Source organism: Oryzias latipes, chromosome 13, assembly GCF_053564925.1.
Source record: "Oryzias latipes strain Hd-rR chromosome 13, Olatipes_Hd-rR_3.1".
Classification (NCBI taxonomy): domain Eukaryota; kingdom Metazoa; phylum Chordata; class Actinopteri; order Beloniformes; family Adrianichthyidae; genus Oryzias; species Oryzias latipes.
This window is the reverse complement of record NC_136249.1, coordinates 29,022,107-29,045,878: the sequence shown is the minus strand read 5'-3', so window position 1 is coordinate 29,045,878 and position 23,772 is coordinate 29,022,107.

Here is a 23,772-nt window from a genome sequence, read left to right as displayed (position 1 = left end):
GTCAGGGACACGACAGCTCCTCTGAGGTGCACTGTCGCTTTAAGAAACTACATGACGAATACAGCCTGCTTCATCTAAACAAGATAAATCGATGATTGCAAGTTTTATTTATATATATATATATATATATATATATATATATATATATATATATATATATATATATATATATATATATATATATATATATATATATATATATATATATATATAAACTTACAATCATGTTCAGTTTATTGAATGGTTTAATGTTTGCCCATTCTTGTTTGTTAAAAAAATTATATCTTGACACGTTAAATTAATACAAGAAGCTGCTTTGACAGAAGCAGTTGCAAAAATGCAAAACTGATTTGGTCAAAGTTTAACTTGAACAAAGTTTGTTTAGTGTCAAGGCCTGCTGTCACATAACAGTAGGAGAGCAGGCGCACAGGGGCACAGGATGAGCACTTGTGTGCGTGCCTGGGAGTACTAAGAAAATGTTGTCAATGACTCTGTAAAAGTAGTTTAAGGTACATAAATGTGTAAAATCAATATTAATCTAGAATATCTGCGGGAAATAGCAGAGAACCTGAACACTCCTTCATTTAGTTATTTCTCTATCACATCTTTTTTCCACAAAACGCCTCACAGCATGGAGTGGACTGAGTAGTTGAGTTCAGGTCGGATAGCCTTGTGTTGGTTTTGATTAAATCCCATTCGAGGAAGGCTGATACATATGCATGCTGACTGAACACATGGAGCAGCTCTTGAGAGTATTGTCCTTGTCACAAAACAAAACTGTCCCAGCTAAAGGTCACAAAGTGAGCGTCATTCCAAAGAGCCATCTGTTGGTAATAGATGGAACAAGAGTGCTGCTGTCCACCACAGAAGGTTGTGCCAATAAATGTTGTCTCTTTGATTCACGGCTAAATAACAAATGTTTCCAGGTGTATGTGCAATGTGGAAAAGCACAGGATCACGGGACATCCACTTGCAAAATGTTAGATTTTGAGCTGAAGGATGTTGTGTTGACAAGCAGTGAATTGATTATTTAAGGCTGACTCACAAACTGTAGTACATCATAAAGGGGAGTCCATCATTCAAAAATTGAATGCTGTTTTCGTTGCAAATGTCAGAAGAAGTTATTTTTATAGCAAATATTTGTAGCTTATTTGTCAATTTTACCATCATAATTTGAAACGGTTCATATTTCTTTATTTTATACTTAACTAAATTGACATCAAGTCAAGTTTCTTCTAAACCAGCTGTTGTTGTTTTTCAACTTTCAGCAATAGTAAAATTCTTTAACTTTATTGCAGCTTTTCCTCCAAAAATTGTGGTAAATGTGGCAAAAGAAAAGGAACATCTTGTAGAAACATCATTTTTGTTCGTCATTCCTGCTAGGTGATAATTGGCTAAACAATATATTTATCCAAAAACGTAAATATTTGGTCCAGCAGTATATGAATAAAACATGTTTCATATTTTTTTCCTAATTTTATTTAGTAGCGTTACAATTTTTTTGTTGTTTCAAAGATGAGTTAAAATTTAATTCAATTTCAATTCAGTTCAATTGTATTTATATAGCCCAATATTTACAGCAATATTAATCTCAATGGGCTTCATACTGGTTGTATAATAAACATGAATCAGAAAGATCATAAAGTTGTAGAATTCAATAGTTAATTGCTAAACTAAACTAGACAGACTAAACTAAACTAGGCATCCCTGCCCTTAAACCCTCCTTCATGGTAAGGAGAAACTCCTAAAAAAACGGATTCCAGAAATAAAGAAGAAACCTTCTGTATTAAAAAGGACACATTTAAAATGGTCCTTTTTCTTTCTTCCACCAAAAAAGGCTTTGCGCTGGTTTAGAGGGCTTTCTTTGCCTGAAGACATGTTGGACCATGAGGTACATCTCTTGATGAGAATCATTGGTCTGGTTCCTATTTCTGTTATACCAATGTTATACCAAGTAAAACAAACTGTCAAAGGTATGTTTTTTAATTCTGAGTTTTCAGGTAACACTGCCTTGGCGCTTGTCCTAATTTATCCAAACTTTTCTTGAGCAAATTATTCCCCCCCCGAGACATTTAGAACTCGGTGTGTTTTTAATTTATTCAGACTTAAGAAGTGAGAAGATGTGTGAAGATTAAGCTCAAATGACTTTGGTATTGTGAACACATCCTCCCTGTGATGCTGAGATGCACATCCCTCCGGAGTTAGGAGGGCATAAAGAAGTTAGAGGAAAAAACATCACAGCAGAGTTGTAAAATACAGCCAATCTGTAATTTCAGCATTCCTCAAAGAAACAATCTTCGCATTCGACCAAAACTGACTTGATTACACAAGCATGGAACACTGATATCTTTTGTTTTGAAGAAAACACAATTAGTCCTTCAATACCTGTAATTATTCATGAAAGCATTATTGTGCGTTGAAGCTGAGAATTACTTTCCAGGGTGTTTTGCAGAATGTGAGACACTTCCATGGCAAAATTAGAGAATGGCAGAAGATGGAAGATTGAGCATGGATGTATCTGAATACTAAAGACAGAACTCTGCTAGGAATGTCTCCAAATAAACAAGGGTTTGGTGTGAACAGGCACCGCAGAGCAGAGTGGCATTGCATGTTAACGGCAAAAAGAAATAGGAATAAGGAGAAAGTACTTTGCACACACATTTGATTCCACTTGGTGAGGGATAACAAAAATTCTTTCCTACATTGGGTTGCCTTTTTGAGACAAGTCCAAACCTCCAGAATAATTTCATGCCACAATAACAGGTGCTTGTGTTTTGGGCGGTTATGCCCCCAAAGAGAACCCTTTACAGCTCTGACAGTAACTATTTTTGGGAATGTTCTATTTCTTTGGTGTAAGAAAGAAGGTCTGGCTTGCACCATTTGCTCTAATTGATCACAAAGATTATTCGTCTGCCATGGCCTAGCCTCTGATTGTGCAAACCTGTGTCAAAGTTCCTTTGGGTAAGACACTGAGCCTCACATTTGTATGAATGTGAAGGCTCGGACACTTGCAAAATGTGTAAAAACTCTATACAAGTAAATTACATTACCATTTAGTTGAAGTCATCACAACTACCAGACTCACTCATCAATGTGCTAGTTATGAACCCTGCTTCAACCAGTGATGCAAACGTGGAGCGGTTGACCTATGATAGATTCCCAGTTGCCCATGTGCTGAAGCATCCTTGGGCAAGACACTGAACCCCACATTCCTCCTGGTGGTTATAGGTCAGGGCCAGTGTTTGACAGTGGAGCCGCCATCAGTTTGTGAATGTGTTTGTGCTTAAGTGAATGGACTCTAACTTTTGGACCATCAAGGAAGGTAGAAAATACAAGTATATGCTGTTTACCATTTGTTTGTTGCTCTGCTGGGACAAGTCATGTTGGAACTAAAAATCGTGTTTCTGCAAAGGTAGGAGGGTGAAGTCCAAAATCAGTTGGACTTCAAACTAACATGTTCAGAGTTTTGTTTCTCTGTAAATAAGCGTCCAAGCCCAATTCAAATTATGACCCCCTCCTCCACCATGTTTTACATTTGCCACAACTTGACATGTATTGTTCTCCAGGTAGTAGCTTAATCAAGACTGTTAGATGGAAAGATTTGATCTGTCCCTTCAGTTACATGTACCGCATTTTCTGCTCTATAAAGCACACTTTGGCCAGGTCTCTCAGGATGGGACTTCCTGGTAAAATAAAGGTTACCGGTAAATTAAAAAAACAAACTTGAAAGCCTTGATTTTTTTTTTCCAGAAAACAACAATGCACCTTATAATTTCAAGCGCCTATTTGCGTTAATTCTGGTCGAGCTTACTGATCTTGAAGTGATTTTGAGAGGTTCACGGCACTCTATCAAAATTTTGGGTGTTAATGAGAATATGGTCACACAGTTAAGGTGTTGCCATATCGATTAGTGTGTTTTTTACATGTTCCTAACAAGGTTGGGAGTTAGCATAGTTCCAATAACGTTTGTTTTAGCTGTTTCAGTCTGTTTCTTACATGTTGCAAACAAGGTTGTGAGTTACAGATATTGTAATAATGCTAATGCGACTAACAGGTGCACTTTATACCGTGGAAAATACTTAAACAAACAAGTACATGCAATGTTCTGCATCAACAGACACTCAACATGCCTAACCCTAACACATATTTTCCAGTGTTTAATAAAGTAGTTAATTAAATTCCTCTATGTAACTTGAAAAGAAAAATCTAAGCTTGCCATTTTTAGCAAATAGATTATGTGAATAAAACTCTTTCGAAACAAATGAGAAATCGCAAAGGTCTTTGAGGAATTACATTGAAAGCAGACTTAATGTAAATTAATTTAAACAAGCATGTAGAACAAGTGAAAACATACTTCAATCTCTGAATGAAAAAAAATAAGTAAATACTCAGATCACAAATGAATAAATTCTGCACAGAGGTTTGTGCCATAAAACCAGTAAGAAATTTCACACCAACACTGTCAGAGAGGGGCTCTGCAGGAGTCCAGAAATGTCTTTGCAATGCTTTTAGTGCAGAATGAAAGTGATGTAAACCTGCTACTGCAGTAATTTCAATGTTCTGTTCATCAAAAAATGGGGTTGAAAGACATTCTGGGCAGCCATGAGGCTTTATACCTTTATGGATTGAGATGTGGAATTTGCTACTATTGTGATGAAATGTATTAAAACATGTATCTTGTTTAATTTTTCTTTTTAAATCAAATCCAACTTTATTTGTAAAGCCCTTTTCATTCATTTATAACACAAAGTGCTTTGCATAGTAAAAACAGAAACCGGAAGGAAAAATAAAGACCATCACATAGACATACACAAATTGTGATGATTTTAAAGAGTATTCAAACTTAACGTTAATTCCAAAGAAAAGTTGCTGACATTTATGAATCAGCCTCCTGACAGGCCGGCCTGGAAATGAGGACTAAATCGTGTTCAATGTTGTTTTTAAGCCACATTCACACCAAGCTCGACAACTCACGTTGAAGTGATCACTTTCAAATAAAAGTCTATGTAAACCGGCGCATATACGCGTTTCAAGCTTCCATGCTCAAAACTCACGCGTAGCCATGCAATATTTTACAACCGTTTTCGAGCTCTATGTATAAAATGTGCGTTAAAAGTTAAACCAGGTTAAACTTTGATCAATCAGGACTAGTATTTGGTAGTGACATATGGATGGTGTCCCTTTCAATTTATGGAAGTGCCAACCTTTTGAAAATTGATTATGAAGGAGAGATTCGTTTTGCGCCCGGCCCGGAATTTTATGACACCACTTTTGTATGTATTGGAATAGAGCTGTGAAAGAAAAAGCCTGGAACAAAACTTACAAGATTTGCACCTCTTTAACATTTTGCTAGTATCAGGTAGCGACAATTGACTGTATATTAGAGCTGGACAAAGTGCCTACCCCCATGTTCCAAATAGGAAGTATCTGCTGGTTCCAGAACGCCGAAATCCCATAGACTTCTATTGAGGAATAAACAGCTATTTCTCAGTCATTATATTTGTAATAATAACCATTCTTGCTCTGATACTATTTTAACCAGTTCTTGCTAATCCCATTTTTTGCATGGTATTTTTGCTGTAGTGCAAGTTATATGAGTTATTAACTGACCAAACAGATGCCTCAATAAGTGTATGTGGTCTCACGTCAAACATTCAAAGCCTTTGATTGACAAATTCTCCTGAGCCCCCATTAAAGGAAATGTAGACTAAGACCGACATGGACACACGACCTTCTGAGGACGTCTGGTGACGGACATATCACAGAAAAATGGCGACTGAATCCATTCTATTTGGTTGGAACCGGAATAAGTCATTTTCTATTGGTGACGTCTCACTCGCTCAGTCCAGTTCTCTATATAAAGTCAATACCGACAGTCCAGTGTGAGCACCATATGCTAAATGCACGTCACATGCCTGGTCCGAACAACTGTGAATATCAAAGGAAAATAAAAGAATATGTTCACTTTTATCCAAGCGTGACACAACAGAAGAAAACCACTTTAGAAATACTGAAGCAAGGAGGATATATCGCTTCAGTTTCCGTATAAATTAGTTATTGACTTATCCTTTGTTTTTGGTTCAAATCCATATTTTCAGATGACAAAGTGCTGTCACTTAAGCACGCTCTTCAAAGATAGATTGCATATCTGGTACTTCATGTTCATTCCTTGATTAGCAAAAATACGTCGTGTTTCAGGGCTCAGAACCGGATTTAGCCATGTGTGTGGACTTCCTCACAGATGTCTATGGTTAAAGATATTATTCTCGCGCAAAGAACATCTAGGAGCTCCAGCTGTCGTGCAGGCGTGGAGTCGGCTCGTCTACTGTGAACTGGAAAAGAAAGGGCTCTGTTTTTGCATCATGCGAAATGGATCAATCAAAGTAAACAAAAGCATAAGGCACCCGCTCTATAATTGCTTTCATCCAACGACATAATTAGTATAAATTTCTATGTCTCAAATTGCTGCCGACTTGAGAGGCTGTGAAACTGAATATTTCCTAATTCCTCATCAGCCAATTATGTTCTGACTGTTTTGTGGTTATTGTCCATAAAAATCTAGAAACATGCAGTTCATAGCACATTTTTTCTGGCAACAGTCCTTGTGAAATGAAATTACAGGAAATCGCTCGTACACTAATATTGTAACAGTTTCAGTAACATGAATTGAAGGAAAATAATTGTAAGAAAAAGATTCTGACAGCTAGTCAGTTTCTGACTTGTTTCTTTCTTCTTTCTTTCCTCTGTCAGGCATCAGTGTGCTGAAATTCTGCAGCCGCCATAATTCTTTAAGAAATATGGAGTCCTTCACGAATGCCAACAAGTAAGAAGGTTAACATTGAGCAATAAAAGGAGCCAGACGGAATGGGAATGAGGCTAATGAGAGGCGATAAGATTCACTCCGGTCTTCAATTTCAAGCATGGAGGAGCTGGGATCTCAGAAAGGACAAGAGAGTGACACAAGGATAGAAATCTTTAATGAGCGACATTTAGAGAAGGAGGAAGAGATATCCGTGTGTCAGGGGGGAGCGCAAACCAGATGATGGTTGCTGATTCTTTGAGGTATTTCTTTAGTGTTCACAACTGCAAAAAAAAAAAAGGAAAATCTAATCTGAATAAGAAGAAGCACATTCTGGATAAGAAAAGAGTTGCCGGTACAGTGCATGACAAAGTAGCCTCAAATAGACATTTTCGCAGAACAAATCCTGGTAAGGCAGATTCCATCAGCTCACTGTATTTCTTTTATTTTTGGGGGGTAAAACTCATTTATGAATTTCAGAGTGGTTTGCCCCTTGAGGAAGAGTGAATTGTTAACACCTGACCTCACAATATAAAAAAGGCCAACTGGTTTAAATCAAGCAGAAGGGGCTCAGGGGACAGCGTCAAAGAAACAAGGGGAAGAGGCCACGTTCCAGCTCGGCCTCAGCAAAGAGAAGTCACGCCTTCTTTAACAAAAACAAGGTTGCTATTGTCGAATAAGGTTAGAAGAAAATAATTACACTGGCCTTTAGGTTTTGTCGAAAGCTATTGTTGCTGGACTCGTAGCCCTTGCTTTTGCTGCAATTAAAAGCTAAACCGAAAAGTTAAATGTGCTCCAATTGCATTGAAAGTCTCTAAAATTCATTCCATTTACACTGAAAGACAGGGTGAAAGTTTTACATTTTAATTTAAAAGTAAACAGAAATTTCAATTCAATTTCCACTTAACACCCCAGAAATAGCATCCCATTAGATCATAAACATCCAACTTCATTTACCTGCACAAATGAATGCGGCTACTGAAGAACAAAACACTGAGTTGCATTTGTACCTCGTTTATGTTGGCCGCTCATGTCTCCCCTGACTTTTAAGCTCAAGCCGTGAAGCAAAAACAATAATTTTTTCAGTATGACAAGAAACAAAAATTGATTCCCATCAAATCAGAGCAGGTGTAACAGGAGATCATTCATATTTTAGTTGAATGTTGTTATTCGGAAAGTCCTATAAAAATACTGGAAAAACAATGGGACGGGGGGTAATAAAATATTCAAAGCAAATTTGATTGATTTGTCGTTTGATGGGAGAAACGCATATGCTACAGAAACCGTTGCAAAGAGTTTCACTCCCCTGATCTCATTACCTGCTCTTCCCATTTCATTTTTGCCTGGAAATGTTTTTGAAAGTGGAATATGATAATGAAGTAAATGTGTCAATGAAGCTTATTTTACACATCCTTAAACAGTGATCAGTAATCATTTACATAAAATAATTACCTTAAGAGGAACATAATGTTTCCAGTTGTGCAACACATGCATTTATGCCTTAAATAGGATTCAGCTGAGTTCCGTGTTCATAATTCTTGGGTTTAAAATAAAATAGTCCAGAATGATGCCGCTTTAAAAACGAAAACTATAGATGAGTTTTGTCAGATGTTTTTTTTAACATCAGCTTTATATTTTGCCCTGCAAATTTGAGAGTATACTAATAGATCTTTTAGTGTCTCTACAGTTTTTGACATTTAAATATCCACATAAATGAAAATCATGTTTTGTGGTGTTTTTAACATGTTCTTTTGGCATTTTTCTAATGTAAAAGGACATTTACAAAGACAATTATGTTTATATTTGCATTTTTGAGTATTTCTGAGTTAAAATTATTGTCAATTAGGAGCAGACAAAAAGGCACTTTGAAACGACCCATTACATTCTGATGCATCCACTTGTAAACAACCAGATCCACAGACGTCTTCTTTTTTTGGTTACCCAAGTTGGGATCTGGCTCAAAACTGTACGGCTGGATAGCTCTAATATTGCTCGGCATTTTTGTTGCACCACTAATGTTAGGTTGGGATTGTGAGGAGCTGTAAGCTAGCGGGAGAATGCGGAAAAGCAATGTGAAGGGGGGGGGTTGCTCAATACTAAAAGTCCCGCCCACGGCTCAGATTCTATTATCTAATGAACTACTGCCACTCTGCAGAAACTATAGTATAGAAAAAGGCACAGGTTTTATGAATTTGCCTAAAAACTACAGAATCATAACTGAAAGATCACTGGGATCTATTTTACAACAACTCCAAAGATTATCAGGGTATATTAAAAAATAAAAGCAAGATATTTTATGGGTTACTGGAATCTGAGTAAAACTCCCTGGAAGCCGGAAAGTTACATTTGCCAAGTTTTGATGTTTGAAATCTTCAAAAATACCAGATAGTTGCTGCATTAGGATGCACTTATCTTTTATAAAATATAGTTTGAGATAAAAAAAAAAGAATCTGTGCCCACTTGCATTATCTTTGTCATGCAATGAAATTACTTTGTTTTTAAATTTGTTTGATCTTCAAGATTTTGTAGATTGGGGGGGGGGGGGGGGGGGGTGTAGTATGCGCCTCTTGGATAGGTCTCTTTCGTAGAAGAGATTTTATCTCAAGGGACGTTCCCGGTAAAATAAAGGCTACATACATATAAATAAAAGCAAATATATATATATATTAAATATATAAATATATAAATAAATATTTATATAAAAAAATATATAAATATATATATAAATTGATTAATTTTACAAACATGTCGATAGACAGCATGGTGTGCACTACATATAAATAACATATGATGTATAGTGGTTTATACTGAGTTATCCCCTTTACGCCCCCTTCTTTGCCAGTCTGTGCCTCTGCTTGTTCCTTCATCAAGTTTGAGATTAGGCCTGCTTAGTGCTGATTAATTGTGCTGCTAATAACTTTTCTCATTTGCAAACACCAAGGTAGAACCAAGGTGAAAAATAATAATCTAGGAGGTTTTTGGTGTTTTTTTGCCTCTCACCTTCTCAGGAGCCAAAACATTAGAATTCTTTCTTAACACAATGCAGCCAATTAGTATGCTTTCACCTCAAATGGAAGATTTAGCTCTTTTCTGCTGGTTAAAATTTCAACACTTCATAACCTTCATAAAACATAACTCCTGAAGGGAGTATTGGACTGAATCCGATGAGTGAGGCAGATGGGTCTATGCGGACATAAAAATCAATTGTTAAAAAAGAACAAAGACATTTAGTTTAATGGTAAGGACAAGGAAAAAAACTACATGAATTAACTTTAAAAAAGCCAATAGCTCCACACAAGAGGTGTGTTTTTTAGGGAGTGATCTGCACTGGTTTAAACAAACACAAAAACTTTCAAATTACACTTGAAAGTGTAGGTGCTGAGGCTGCAGTGTGCTGCATCCCTAGTGATAAACCACTGCTTTAGGTGGTCAATTAAAATTGCATGATCTACAGCATGAGAAACCTTGCTGACGTGCTAAAGGATTGATGCAGACCCCCCCCCCCCCCCCCCACACACACACACACTGTACTTTTACTAATTCTAGGAACCACAAGCAGTCCTGCATTTTGGGAGCGAAGTGTTTTATTTGGATGGTAAGGCACTATGAGGTCTTTGATATAGGATGGGGCCATGTAAGGCCTTATAGGTTAACAGGAGGATCTTGAACTTGATTCTAGAATCAACTGGGAGCCAGTGAAGTGAAAGTAACACAGGAGTGATGTGATCTCTTCTGCTAGTTCCTGCTAGCTGCTGCATTCTGAACAAGCTGGAGATTTCTTAAGGAACTCTTAGGACACGCTGCTAACAAAGAGTTACAGTAATCCAGCCTAGACGTAACAAACGCATGGATGAGTTTTTCAGCATCACTCTTAGAAAGTATATTTCTGATCTTAGCTATATTCCGCAGGTGAGAAAAGGCAGTTCTACACAACTGAGATATGTGAGCCTTAAATGATAAATCCTGGTCAAATAAAACCCCAAGGTTTCTAACTGTGAAATTGGAGGCTATACTTGCGCCATCCAGGGAGACTGAGCCCTGTGGGACTCCATAGTTAACTGGAGTGCACTGAGAGGACTGTCCATTTCCATCAACGAACTGATACCTATCGAATAAATAGGATTTAAACTACTGGAGGGCAGATCCTCTGATCCCAATGTCATGCTCTAAACTTTGGAGTAAAATACTGTGGTCAATGGTGTCAAAGGCTGCACTGAGGTCTAACAGGACCAGAACAGAGAGTAGTCCCTTTTCTGAGGCCAAAAACAAGTCATTAGAGACTCTAACTAGTGCAGTTCCCGTACTGTGGTGAGGTCTAAACCCTGACTGAAAGTCTTCAAAGTGGCTGTTGTCCTTTAGGTGGCAGTAAAGCTGCCTAACTACAACTCTTTCTAGGATTTTAGAAATAAAGGGGAGGTTTGATATTGGTCTATAGTTGGCCAGATTGCTAGGATCTAAACTGGGCTTTTTCAGAAGAGGTTTAACAACGGCATATTTAAAAGACTGTGGCACGTAACCCGTTTCCAGAGAGGAATTTATTTTTGTTAAGATGGAATCATTATGGTATGACCAATGGGGTAAGACAGGGACGTATTCTATCCCCACTCCTTTTTAACTTGTACATTGATGACCTGTCGAAGGACTTGAATGCACGTAATACCGGTTGCATGGTCGGTGGTTTTAAGGTAAATCATGTAATGTACGCAGATGATTTAGTTGTCTTCAGCCCCAGCAGCTCCGTTTTACAACAACTTATAAATGTCTGTTCAGAATTTGGTTTTAAGAATGATATTTTGGTTCAGCAAAAGTGCTGTCATGTACAAAGGATGACATTGTATTGAATTTTCCTGCTTTTAAACTGTCTGATTCTGAGCTTGCTGTCTGCCACAAAGTCAAATATCTTGGTCATATCATCAACAATAAGCTTACAGATGACGATGATATCCACAGACAGCGGTGTATTTTATTTATGCTCAGGCAAACCCGCTCGCAAGCAGGTTTTATTCATGCTCGGACAATCTTAAAATTCTTTTATTCAAAACTTACTGCACACCTTTGTATACTGCCCACCTGTGGACAAATTATAGGGTATCCAGCATGAGGAACCTACAGGTTGCCTATAATGATGCCCTAAGGATTTTATTAAAACAGCCTCGGTGGTGCAGCGCAAGCAGTTTGTTTGTTGGTGCTAGAGTTAATACTCTCCAAGCGTTAAGACATTTTATTTATGGTTTTATTTGTCGTCTTAATGCTTCAAATAATTATATCATTTTAACTGTCACCAATGTAAAGCACAGCACTTTTAGATACCAATCCCCTATTTGGAGGTTTTGGTACTATCGTCTTTTTTAAACTTTTAAGTTTTCATTTATTTGTTTAAGTCAGCAGTTTTAGTGTTTTTATTAAGTTTATGATACCTGTTTTTTTGTTTTTCTTATACTCTTATCTCATTGTTTTTATATTCCTACGTCATTGATTTTTATACTTTTATGAGATTGTTTTTTATTTAATACTTTTTATGTCATTTTTCTTATACTTGTTTGAGTGTTCTATTTTTATCATTAAGTCTTTTACATGTTTTGTGTATTTTTGAGGCAAATGGACCTTGAGTCTGTAATAAAGCTTATTATTATTAATTAGGGGAAAAGTTTCTTTAAAAAGTCTAGTGGGAATTGGGTCTAACAGACAAGTTGAGGATTTGGAGGACGTAATAACTGATGTTAATCCTGCTTGATCCACAGCAGTGAAGCAGTCTAATATTACCGAGGTTTCAATGGATACCTTCACTTCTACTGCTTCAGCCTGCTCTGGCCTGATAGTAGGAATAACTTAATTCAACTTATGTCTAATATTTGAGATTTTAATATCGAAAAATATAAGAAAATCATCAGAGCTGAGAGAAACAGGAATATGTGGTTCTACTGAGCTCTGACTGCGAGTTAATCTAGCAATGGTACTAAAAAGAAATCTTGGATTATTTCCATTCTCTGAAATTAAGGTTGAATAGTACTGGGTTCTTGCTCTACACAGAGCTTTTTTATAATTAAATAGGCTATGTTTCCAGGTATTCAGAGACTGCTCTGAACCGGAGCGACGCCATTCTCTTTCCAACTTACGGGTTACTTGTTTAAGAGAACGTGTTTCAGCGTTTAACCACAGTGATACTCAGTTTTTTCTAACAAAGGTTTCAATTTGAATAAAGAAATACTCAGAAATGCAGTTTTAGGGTTATATTTCTATATATATGTCCTCCATCATCAGAAAAATCAAGCAAGAACATGTTATAAACACAAAAACTATTTTTATTGGAGTGGGTCATAAAGAAAGTCATTTAAAAAACAAAAAAGGGCTGTGTGATTGATATGTACCCCCATATAATAAGTTTTTTTTTCTTTTCGGTTTTTGAAAGTAAAACTCTTTTAGAACTGTTTTAAAAGGTCATTGATTGTTGTTATCAGTTAAAACTTAAAAGTTTTTTTATTTTAAAGGAAATTTGAAACTAAGTGGCATCATATCAGCCTGCAAGTGGTAATACTCAACAACATTTTAAAGCGAATTTATTCAGTGAAAGCTAAAACTAAAAGTCTCACTTCATAAGTGTAATGCTCGTTGATTCAAAATCTAAGTTAACCTTGACTAGCAGGGCCTGCACAGTGGTTGTGTATTCTAATAATAATATAGAGTACAGACCAAAAATTTGGACATACCTTTTCATTCAAATGAATGAAAACGAGTGTCCAAACTTTTGGTCTGTACTGTGTATGTATATATATATATATATATATATATATATATATATATATATATATATATATATATATATATATATATATATATATATATATATATATATATATATACATAGACAGTTTTTTAGCTGTCTGGAAAGTATCTTTTGCAGCCAGCAGTTTTTTTTTATTTGTATTTGTTTTTTTGTTTTTTTACATAATCTTGTAGTTTGGAGAGATTCAAAAATCATTTTGCCTATTTTACTCTTCACCAAACCCCATAACAAAATGATGGTCATAACAATTTGCATTTTTTTAAGCCTTTTTTTATCTTCTTCACACAGTGTAGAATCTTTACATTTTAAAATTGATGGTATTTGATTCTATCTGGTGTTCTATGCCACCTTGAGCACTGCACATCTAAGAGCGTATTTCACTGCTTAAAGACACTCTCTATTTAGAAATCTGTATTATTTCTTTTTCTCCTGTTTCTTCAGAAATATTTATGTTTTTATTTTCATTTCACTGGTTTTACACCATATGAGGTTCATTTTTGCTTCTACTTACCTCATTATAATCCATTAAAGACATGTCGCAACTTTTACTAAAATACATTTGCTGTCATCTTAATATTCTCTAAAGTTACAAAAATCTTTAAAAACACAATTTAAAAAATGCTCTTATTTAAAAAAAAAAGAAAATTAGGAGAGTAGTTTTTCATTACTTCTACAATTCAGACTTTACGAGTGTCCTTTCAGCCTTGGCTGGGGTGTTTGTGACCTCTTGTGCAGTTTTGGCCCTATTTGTCCTCTGGCGTTTCTTGTTCTGGGTCCTCGAAGCTGCTTGACCTGGTGTGACCAAATCGGGCGCCCTGGACCCAGCGATTGGGGAACTGTGGGGCGGGAGTTGCTTGTGTTGCTTGGATGCTCACATGACACCCCAGCCAGTACATCGCGTACAGTGAATTCTGGGTTCTCTCTTCGTTAGATTTCTCATTATCATTTCTCTTTTATTTGTGTTTGTTTTTTTCTATATTATTATCAGGGACTTATTTTATTATATTATTGTATGTGTGGGGATTAGTGTTTTGTGTTCTTGTTTGTTTTTATGTACAGCACCTTGAGCTGTTTTTTTTTTTACATAAAAGGTGCTATAGAAATAAAATTAATTTGAATATGATTGATATGAAATAACCACATTTTCTTTTTGGGAACTGTGGTTATCAATGCTGGCATTCATTTATTTCGAACACAGCACTCCAGATCAAACCACACACCAGTGATTTTTGTGGAAATTGGACAATAACTGAAGACATTTGTAAAACAGCTTTCATTGCTCTACCACAAACATGAGACTTATTACTTAGCATAAGATGTATTCAGTTTTGTTGCCTCATTTAAGTCTAACCACTGTTAAAAAATTGTAACATGCGGGAGGTCTTTTTAGCATTTTGTTTATTATCATTGTGCTTTTCTTAAAGCCAGTAAGGTAAAAGTTATATTAATTAGGGAGTCAGTTATACCAGTTCTCCAGTATGAACAATAATCTGCTTGCTAATATGCAGCATTTTTTAGACAAGTTTATAAATAAATATTCTTATATTTTCTTAAATAAGGAAAGAATAATTAATCCAAGTATAATCCAAGTATTTTGGCACTTTAATTTGTGATATTAGATGGTAATTATTGCTTATTGTTATGAATGAATAATGGGCATTGAAAGATGATAATGATATAAAATTGATCAATTTCATATATGATTGAGCCACCAGGTACATTATTAATTAATTAATGAAGGAGTGTGTAAGGGGTGGGATTAAAGCTGTTGTTAATTAATACTAATAGAAGTCTGGTTAACTTGTAAGCCAAAAAAAACTGCCTGCAAAAAAGTGTAACCGCCATGCTGTCACACCTTGAGAGTTTCAATCAAGGTTTAACATTTTTACTTTCTGCTCCTGGCAGGACTGAAAATAAACAGGAAATCAGGTCACCCCTTGGTTTGCTACACTACCTTGCAGGGATGTCCAAATCCTGGCCTTCTGCTCTATTTAGAGTTACATTGATTGATGATTGACGAATTAATGATTAATGGTTTTACAGAAATCTTGCCCTAACTTGCCCTAACATAGTTCACATCCTGTTTTGTTGCTGAAAACCTTTCAGCATATCCCTGCAGGGGTCGCTAGAGGAAGCAGCTTTCACTTATTCGCACATATGGTTTGGCAGAGATTTTTACGCCTGATGCCTTTCCTGACATAACAGGCACAGGGAATCCAGAGTTGGGCTCTCTTGTGGCTACATGGTTAGGCAATAGCGTGAAGGGTCTTGCCCAAGGACCCACACTGGATGAAGATCATGGCACCTCTTGGAAAGCAAACCCTGGTTTCTTGGTTGCCAGTCATTTCATAGTTAACTAAACCCAAATATTTTCTGGACAAAGCTATTCTGTTGGCCAGATGAAACATTAAATTCAACAGCAATTTCCATTGGATGAAAAAAGAGATGCTTCTGGTTCGGTGTGCGTGTGTGTCCTCAGACCGCTCATCCCTGAATCACTGATGTACTTCACTATGATAAGAAGTTTTACAAGCTGCATATGAAGTGGTATCACCGTCACACTCAACTCTCATGACCTTGGATACATCCAACTTTCCTACAAGCTCCTTGAACTTCACTCATGTGTCTTCTTTAGTTTTAGTTTCTTTTTGCTTGATATCAATTAGTCCTGCTTTAAACTTGGCGTGGATGGCAGCTCCCTTCATCACTGCACAGATGTAAAGGGGTCTTCTGGGTAATGTAGGTCCTTTTAAATATGCATTTCATTGTTGTGACATTATCAGAAACAACAAAATACCTCAGTCTTTACTTTTTTTGGTCATCTTTCCTATCAGGTGGTTCCCACTCCCTTCTGCTCCTCTAAGTGATTTATCCAGTATTTTCCCAATCCCATGATTATTGGAACAGTTGACTCCCATCCCAAAGGAATCCCGCAGGAATCCCGTGACCCATGGGATTCCTGAAAAAATGTCACCCTCTACTTCACAACCAAGACCTTCAAAAATAACTGACAGGTGATCTCTAACAAACGGTGCATTTTTTCACAAACAGACAAGATGACAACAGCTGTGGAGAAAAAAAGCCTTCAAGGGTTCAATGCCAATGATGTGGACTCATGATCAAGAGCTCCATTTCCTTACCCATTATCTGGCGAGCTAACTATCATCTGACTATAGTGCCTATTTTAGCCTTTAGTAGTTTACTAGTATGAGTTATAAATTGATTAATAAGACTTTTGAAACTCTAAGGACATCTCAAGCATGCTCAGAAGGGTTTCTTAAAAAACTTCTGTACAAAGATGACAAGGTATTACATTGAACAAAAGCTTTTCAATCATACATAAAGAGCATCAACCACACTTTCCAAAGTGCTCACAGGCAGAACACAAAGTTTTAAGAATGTGGGGGTGTTCTATGAGACTACAGAGTTTCACCTCATCTTGCTAAGGGGAAATGAACCACTTTTGCGTTTATGCACCTTTAATTCTTAGATTATGTTTACACACTTTCCCTGCTTGGTTTTTAGTTCTTAGTCGCTGCTTGACTCTTTGCATATGAATGCTATTGCAGCTAAGTTACAGTATTGTTTGTAATATAAAAAAAATATATATAAACAAATAAATAAAGAAATTTCAGCAACATAACAAAGTGCATCATATGGTCAATTTGATTTCAATATTTGGAAGGTCGCATATTATCACATTCATGCATCTTTACTGTGTGCCAGTTTATTTGTGAGCACCAGTTTAGAGCCAAAGCCTGATGTTTTCTTTTTGTTTTTTTATTGTATAATATTTTTATATTTTTGGAGCACATTTATTGCTGAATAGTAAATTATCATCCATTTTTAAAATGTCACCAAAGCTTCCATTGTCAGTTTTTGTCAACCTTTTAGACAGCATTTGTCAATCATATGGAGTCCAAACTAGGACAGCTGTCACTCAATGCTCAATCAAATTATTTTGTACACCTTTTAGATTTTCTGTGAAGTGAAGCAATGCAGGAAAGAAATCAAGACGTTTTACTGAATAGGTTTGTGTTTTGAGTGTGGTTCCTACAGTGGCCCTCAAGTGCAAACGATCCCAACAAATCACACAACGCAAAAACATTAAAGATCACAAAAACAATTAAAAAGAAAAAAAGAATAGAAAAAAGCAACATTGCATTATTTTTAAATCAAAACAAAACTCTAGAAACAAAAAAACATTAAAAAAACAAAAGTAAGTTCCAGAAATCAAAATGAAATGTTACAAAAATAATTCAAAATATTTCACCTGAAAAGGTAAACATAATTTTAAAAAAGTCACAAACAGACAAGGTGACAACAAATAAAACAGTTATTTTTTACATAAGGTTGTGTTTGGAAGAATCTATGTGTTTATGTTTTATGCTAACATGTGTAGGATGCTACCAACATTGTTCTGCACCAAGGTGAGGGCAGAGCGATGTGTCAGTCTGCCCGTGCCTCCCGTGCCCCGATAGGACTCCTCTCACTGCAGACCTGTTTGGAGTAATGCCACAGATGGTGATGAGCTTGTGTAATCCCTGCAGATTTCCACGGTTTATAAACAGCAAGACAAGCAGCAGGTCTTGCCGATCTGAACAAACACTTCTAAATGAGGAGGTGTTTATCATGCCTGTTTGGGGTGGAGGTTGTAATTATTGCAAATAAGAGCAAACACGCAAATAAAAATGGATTTCACAGATCTAATTGATTGGGGGAAGAGCAGGAGATTTAGCGCATGCACACACACACACGCACACACACACCACTACAACAACAGCACAACACAGTTTGAAACTATGAGATTTATCATACTTTGTAGCAACTAATTCATAGTATTCAGACTGATGCTGGGTGCATTTCATTTCCTGGGGCTAAATCTGAAAAAGCTCACTGTAAGCTCAGTTGGAAACGGCTCACTGCTGCAAACTGCAGAGACAACCGTCTTCTAATCATCCAGACCACGAATCTCAATACAAGCGCAAACAGAAAAGGTTCATCTTCAATTGATAATTGACAAACTTGTTTGGTGAAATGAAGCTCTCTGTCAGGCAAAAAGCATCAAAGCAATCTGATTCATATAACTTCTTGTTTGGTTTTTGGCAGGTGAGCTGTTTCTAATTTTATTAGGCAACAATCAGAACATAAAGAAACCGGTTTGGTGCTGTTGACATTTCATTTGTCAAAATCTGCAAAACATCTAACAAGTAAAACAGCACATAATATTTGTCAGATGAAATTTTCCTCTTTTCTTTCTTTTTCGTTTTAAGGAGCCATTTTGGTATATTCTTTAGGAAAAAGATGCACTCACCCTCCACTTTGGTTTGTACACCTGTCTAACTGCTCGTTAACGCAAGTTTATAATCAGCCAATCACATGGCAGCACTCAGTGCATTTAGGCGTGTAGACATGGTCATGACAATCTGATGCAGTTTGAACTGCAGCAGTTCAGAATGGGGAAGAAAGGTGATTTAAGTGACTTTGAATGTGGTATGATTGTTGGCGCCAGATGGGCGAGTTTTTCAGAAACTGCTGATCTACTGGGATTTCCACCCACAACCATCTCTTGGGTTTACAGAGAATGGTCCGAAAAAGAGCAAATATTCAGTGAGCAGCAGTTCTGTGAGCATAAATCCCTTGTTGATGCCAAAGGTCAGAGGAGAATGGCCAGACTGGTTCCAGCAGATAGAACAGTAACTCAAATAACCACTGGTTACAACTGAGGTTTGCAGAAGAGCATCTCTGAACGCACAACACGTCTGACCTTGAAGCAGATGGGCTACAGCAGCAGAAGACTCCACTAGGTGCCACTCCTGTCAGCTAAGAACAGGAAACTGAGGCACAATTCACACAGGCTCACCAAAATTGGACAATAGAAGACTGGAAATTGTTGCTAGGTCTGATGAGTCTCCATTTCTGCTGAGGCATTCAGATGGTGAAGTCAGAATTTAGAATCAACAACATGAAAGCATAGATCCATCCTGCCTTGCACTAATATTTCAGGCTGTTGGTGGTGTAATTGTGTGGGTGATATTCTCTTGGCACACTTAGTACCAATTGAGTACGTTTACAACACCACAGCCTACCTGAGTTTTGAGACCATGTCCATCCCTTAATGACCACAGTGTGCGCATCCACTGATGGCTACTTCCAGCAGGGTAAGGCACCATGACATGAAGCTGGCATCCTCTCAAACTGGTTTCTTGAACATGATGATGAGTTCACTGGACTCAAATGGCCTCCACAGTCACCAGATCTCAACCCAACAGATCACCTTTGGGACGTGGTGGAACGGGAGATTGGCGTCATGGATGTGCAGTCGACAAATCTGCAGCAACTGTGTGATGCTGTCATGTCAACATGGACCAAACTCTCTGAGGAATGTTTCCAGTACCTTGAATGTGTATCACCAAGGATTAAGGCAGTTCTGAAGGCAAAAGGAGGATCAACCCGGCAAGGTACATAATAAAGTGGTCAGTGAGTGAATGCTGAAACAATAGAAAAGGAACAAAATGTTTTTTTCTTTTACTCTTACAAATTTAAATACTCAAGGGAAAGTCAAATAGCCAGCAATATTTTTAAAGCCTGTAATTAAACAAAGACTGACACAAAAATGAAAAACCTGACTTAAAGAGTGTCACTTAAAAAATCAGTCTAAAGCTAAAAAAAAAAGAGTTTATATTTTTGTGTTAAGTGGGGTTTTGTTTTTGTGGTTCACCTTGTTTAACAACAACGGGAGAGTCATCTAAAATTAGCAGCACAGTTTGAGAAACAGCAGGTAGTGCACCGCGCTAATAGACTCTGGAGGTGAATTGGCCATCAGCTGAAAAGGCTAATTCACCTCTAGACCAGATGTCTTTGTGAAAGTAAAAAAAGTAAAGTCGTAAGTCAACTGTGGAGAGGTAAATCTTGTGGCGATTGGCAACAAAATGTAGCTTTTAAACTGTTTCCACCTGTTTCCAGTTTTCTGAAATTGGACGAAACACCTAAAAGGAAGCCTGCACGAATTATGTTACATGATCTTATCTTGAACCCTTTAGCTTATATAAGCAAAGTAACTTTATTTTAGTGGAACTAGATTTGTAATTTTATCAATCAAACGTATTGCAAATACTACTGGTACAATGCAAAAACGGAATCTTACAAATGTACAGTAAAAAAATGCATATTTTTTGTCTTGCAAGACGTTTTTCAGGTATAACAGCAAAATAGTTTTAGTTTAAGAAAACAAGTTTTAGTAACTAAAAGTTTCTTCTCAAAAAAATAATTCTTGGTAAGATAATTTTTTTTATTTACCCTATTTGGCGGATTTTTTTGTTTATTTGAGGAAAATTTGCCAATAATGATTTTTTACTTATTTCTGATGTGGAAAAAATTGAATTAATTAAAATAATTATAACATGCAGCTGCATATCTAAATATGGAAGTTTGGACCTTAAGAAAATCAAAGGAGGCTGTAAAAGCAAGATTTATTAGATTGATTAAGGATTGTTCTTTTAAATGCTAATCTGTCTCTAAATAACATACTTTGCAATTCTTTGAGCTTCTTCGTGGTGTTCACCTTAGAGCTGCTTTGTTTTCAAGACTAAGGTTTGTTTCCTCAGATAATTTGCTTTCTTCGGTCAGGTTTAAAAGACCAGCTGATGCTGGTGCAGGTCTGGTCTGCATTAAAATAAGTTCTTTGTTATCATGAAGATTTGCCTTGGTATGGTTCTCAGACAAAAGGAATTCAGCCAGACCAGTAATCCAAGAGAGAAGGTAAAGTAAGTGCAATTCAGTCTTTTTAAAAAAAGACTGAAAAGAAACACAATACTGTATTTAAAAATATATATATATATTATGCTGGTAGATGTGGAGTAAGAAGGACAGATACTCATCAATACACTGAAACTCTACTAAACTCTACTTTACACTAAACTATACAGGTTTCTTTTTCATCTATGTTTTTAAGTCCAGGTTGGAACTGTCAGCTGGTGTTTTTGTGGGAAGGTGTTTAGCCAGTTTTGTCATTTCTGAAACGTTTATTGTAGAAAAAATATATCATGAAAAGCCTTTAATTTTTTATTTCTTTTATTTTCTGTTCAGTTACTCGGTTCAAATACATTACGAACTTATACTGAATTCCTCTGAAATCAACAGGGTCATGTTGGTTTCATTAAAGTAAAACTTTAAGTCAAAATTGAAGTCATATTTCTCTAGGAAATAATGGTGTAATTCCTTTTTTTTCTTTTTTTTTCTTTTTTAACTTGTTCTGTCCAACAACTGAGCAAACAGATTAGAGCTGAAGGCTTTTTGTGTTGGACAGGTTTTACTATCACAAAAGAGGTTATATAGCTTCGAGAAACTAGAGTGTAGATTTGTTTAAAACCCCTTTTTGTCGTATTATTTTTTATTTATTTGTTACATTTAGTGTGTGTGGGGAGGGAGAGGGGAAGAATGTGAGGGGAGGGTGGAAGAGAGTAAAAGGAAGAAAGGTGAAAAGGTGGGGGATACAAGCACTGATTTGAATAAGTTATTATTTTAAGCTGTAACAATTATACCAGATCTGCTGGAAAGGCGAATGTTACATCAAAGGGAAAAATCTGACACTAAGATGAGCGGTGAACCGTGTGTTCATAAGGGGAACCAGATCCTACCCAGCCAGACCAGCCAGACCAGGAGAGGGGAGGAGAGCCCCCCAGGCCAGAAGCCCCCCCAGCATCCGGACCCAGGCAGCCCGAGGGGAAAAGGAGGAGGGGACAGCCCACCCCACCAGCCAGGCACAGAGAGGGGCCCCCTACAGGGTCCCCCCCAATGCCCAGAGGCACAAGCGAACCCAGTGTCCGGCCCCCAGGCCACGAGACAGTAGCGCTTAGCCGTACCAGGCGGCAGCCATGGGGGCCACCGGGCGCCGGACACCGGGACAAAGGCCAGGGACGAAGCCAGGGCCCCCGGGACCCATGAGTCGGCCACCCCCCGACCGGCGCCCCGTCTCCGCAAGCCAGCCCAGGCACGCGACCTAAGCAACCCAGGGATCGCCACGCACCCACAGCCACCCCCCATAACCCTACAACCCTACACATCACAACCCCCCCCCCCCCGCCATAATATCTGAACCCCCCTCCCCAAACCCTCTCAGTGCCCTCCCCTCCCTGTGATGGGGAGGGAAAGCCCCAGAGGGTCCCAGCGAGCCAGCCCCCAGGTCCGTCCTACCCATGCACTCACGCACACATACTCACAATCATCTGGTTACCCTCCCTCCCCCCGCCGCCACGCAGTAACCCCCCCCCCCCAGCCGGCCGACCCCCAGCGCCGTATGCCCGACCATTCCCGCAGCTGACAGGATACCCATAAGCCCGGCCGCCCTGAGAATAATAATGGTGTAATTCCTACCTGAATCATCTTTTGATCTGTTTCAAAAGCGTTTCCAGTGGTCTTTTTTATGGTCTTTTCCAGTGGTCTTTTTTTATTATGATTGTTGGCTTTGCGAAAATAACAAAAATAATGAAATTTTTGTAGTTTCTGCAGAGCAACAGTAGTTCCTTAGAAATGTGTCTCTGAGTTTTTGGCAGGATTGTTGATTGGAATGTAATTTCCCCTTCCCATCATCCATCAGTTTACGTGCTCTCTAACTAGCTTACAGCCCCTCATCAAAATTAGAGCTACAGCCATAGTCTGACACAGATGCCAGCTCAGGCGAGGAAAACGAAGAAGTACAGTACATGGATCTAGTCGTCAGCAAGTGGATGCATTGGAATGGAGAAGAGCAGGGAGCTCACAGCCCACTGACTATAACATCTACTGTATGTCACAACTTCAAGGTTTTTCAAACTACAATTGCCAATTGTTTTTCTATATTTCCTCCATCATGAGAAAAATGCCCCAAAAACCTAATAAAAACACCAAAAACATGATTTTCATCAAAGTAAGTTTTTAAGTTCATGCTTTGAAAAAAGCTTCTTCTCTTCAATCTACTGACATTAACTGCATTAAGCGCCTACTAAGAAGGACAGAATCGGTGTCTGTAAAAAGCACAAAAAGCTGGTAATTTTTACTATCTGAAAAAGATCCAGTCCTCAAACCAAGAAGTGGACTTTTAGATTCAGATGAAGTGTAATATTTGAACAGCAGTTCCCCGTTTTAAGAATTGAGGTAGTTTGCCTGTAAGAAAATATCCTGATAAAGTTTGGATTTTTGTGGAGCATCC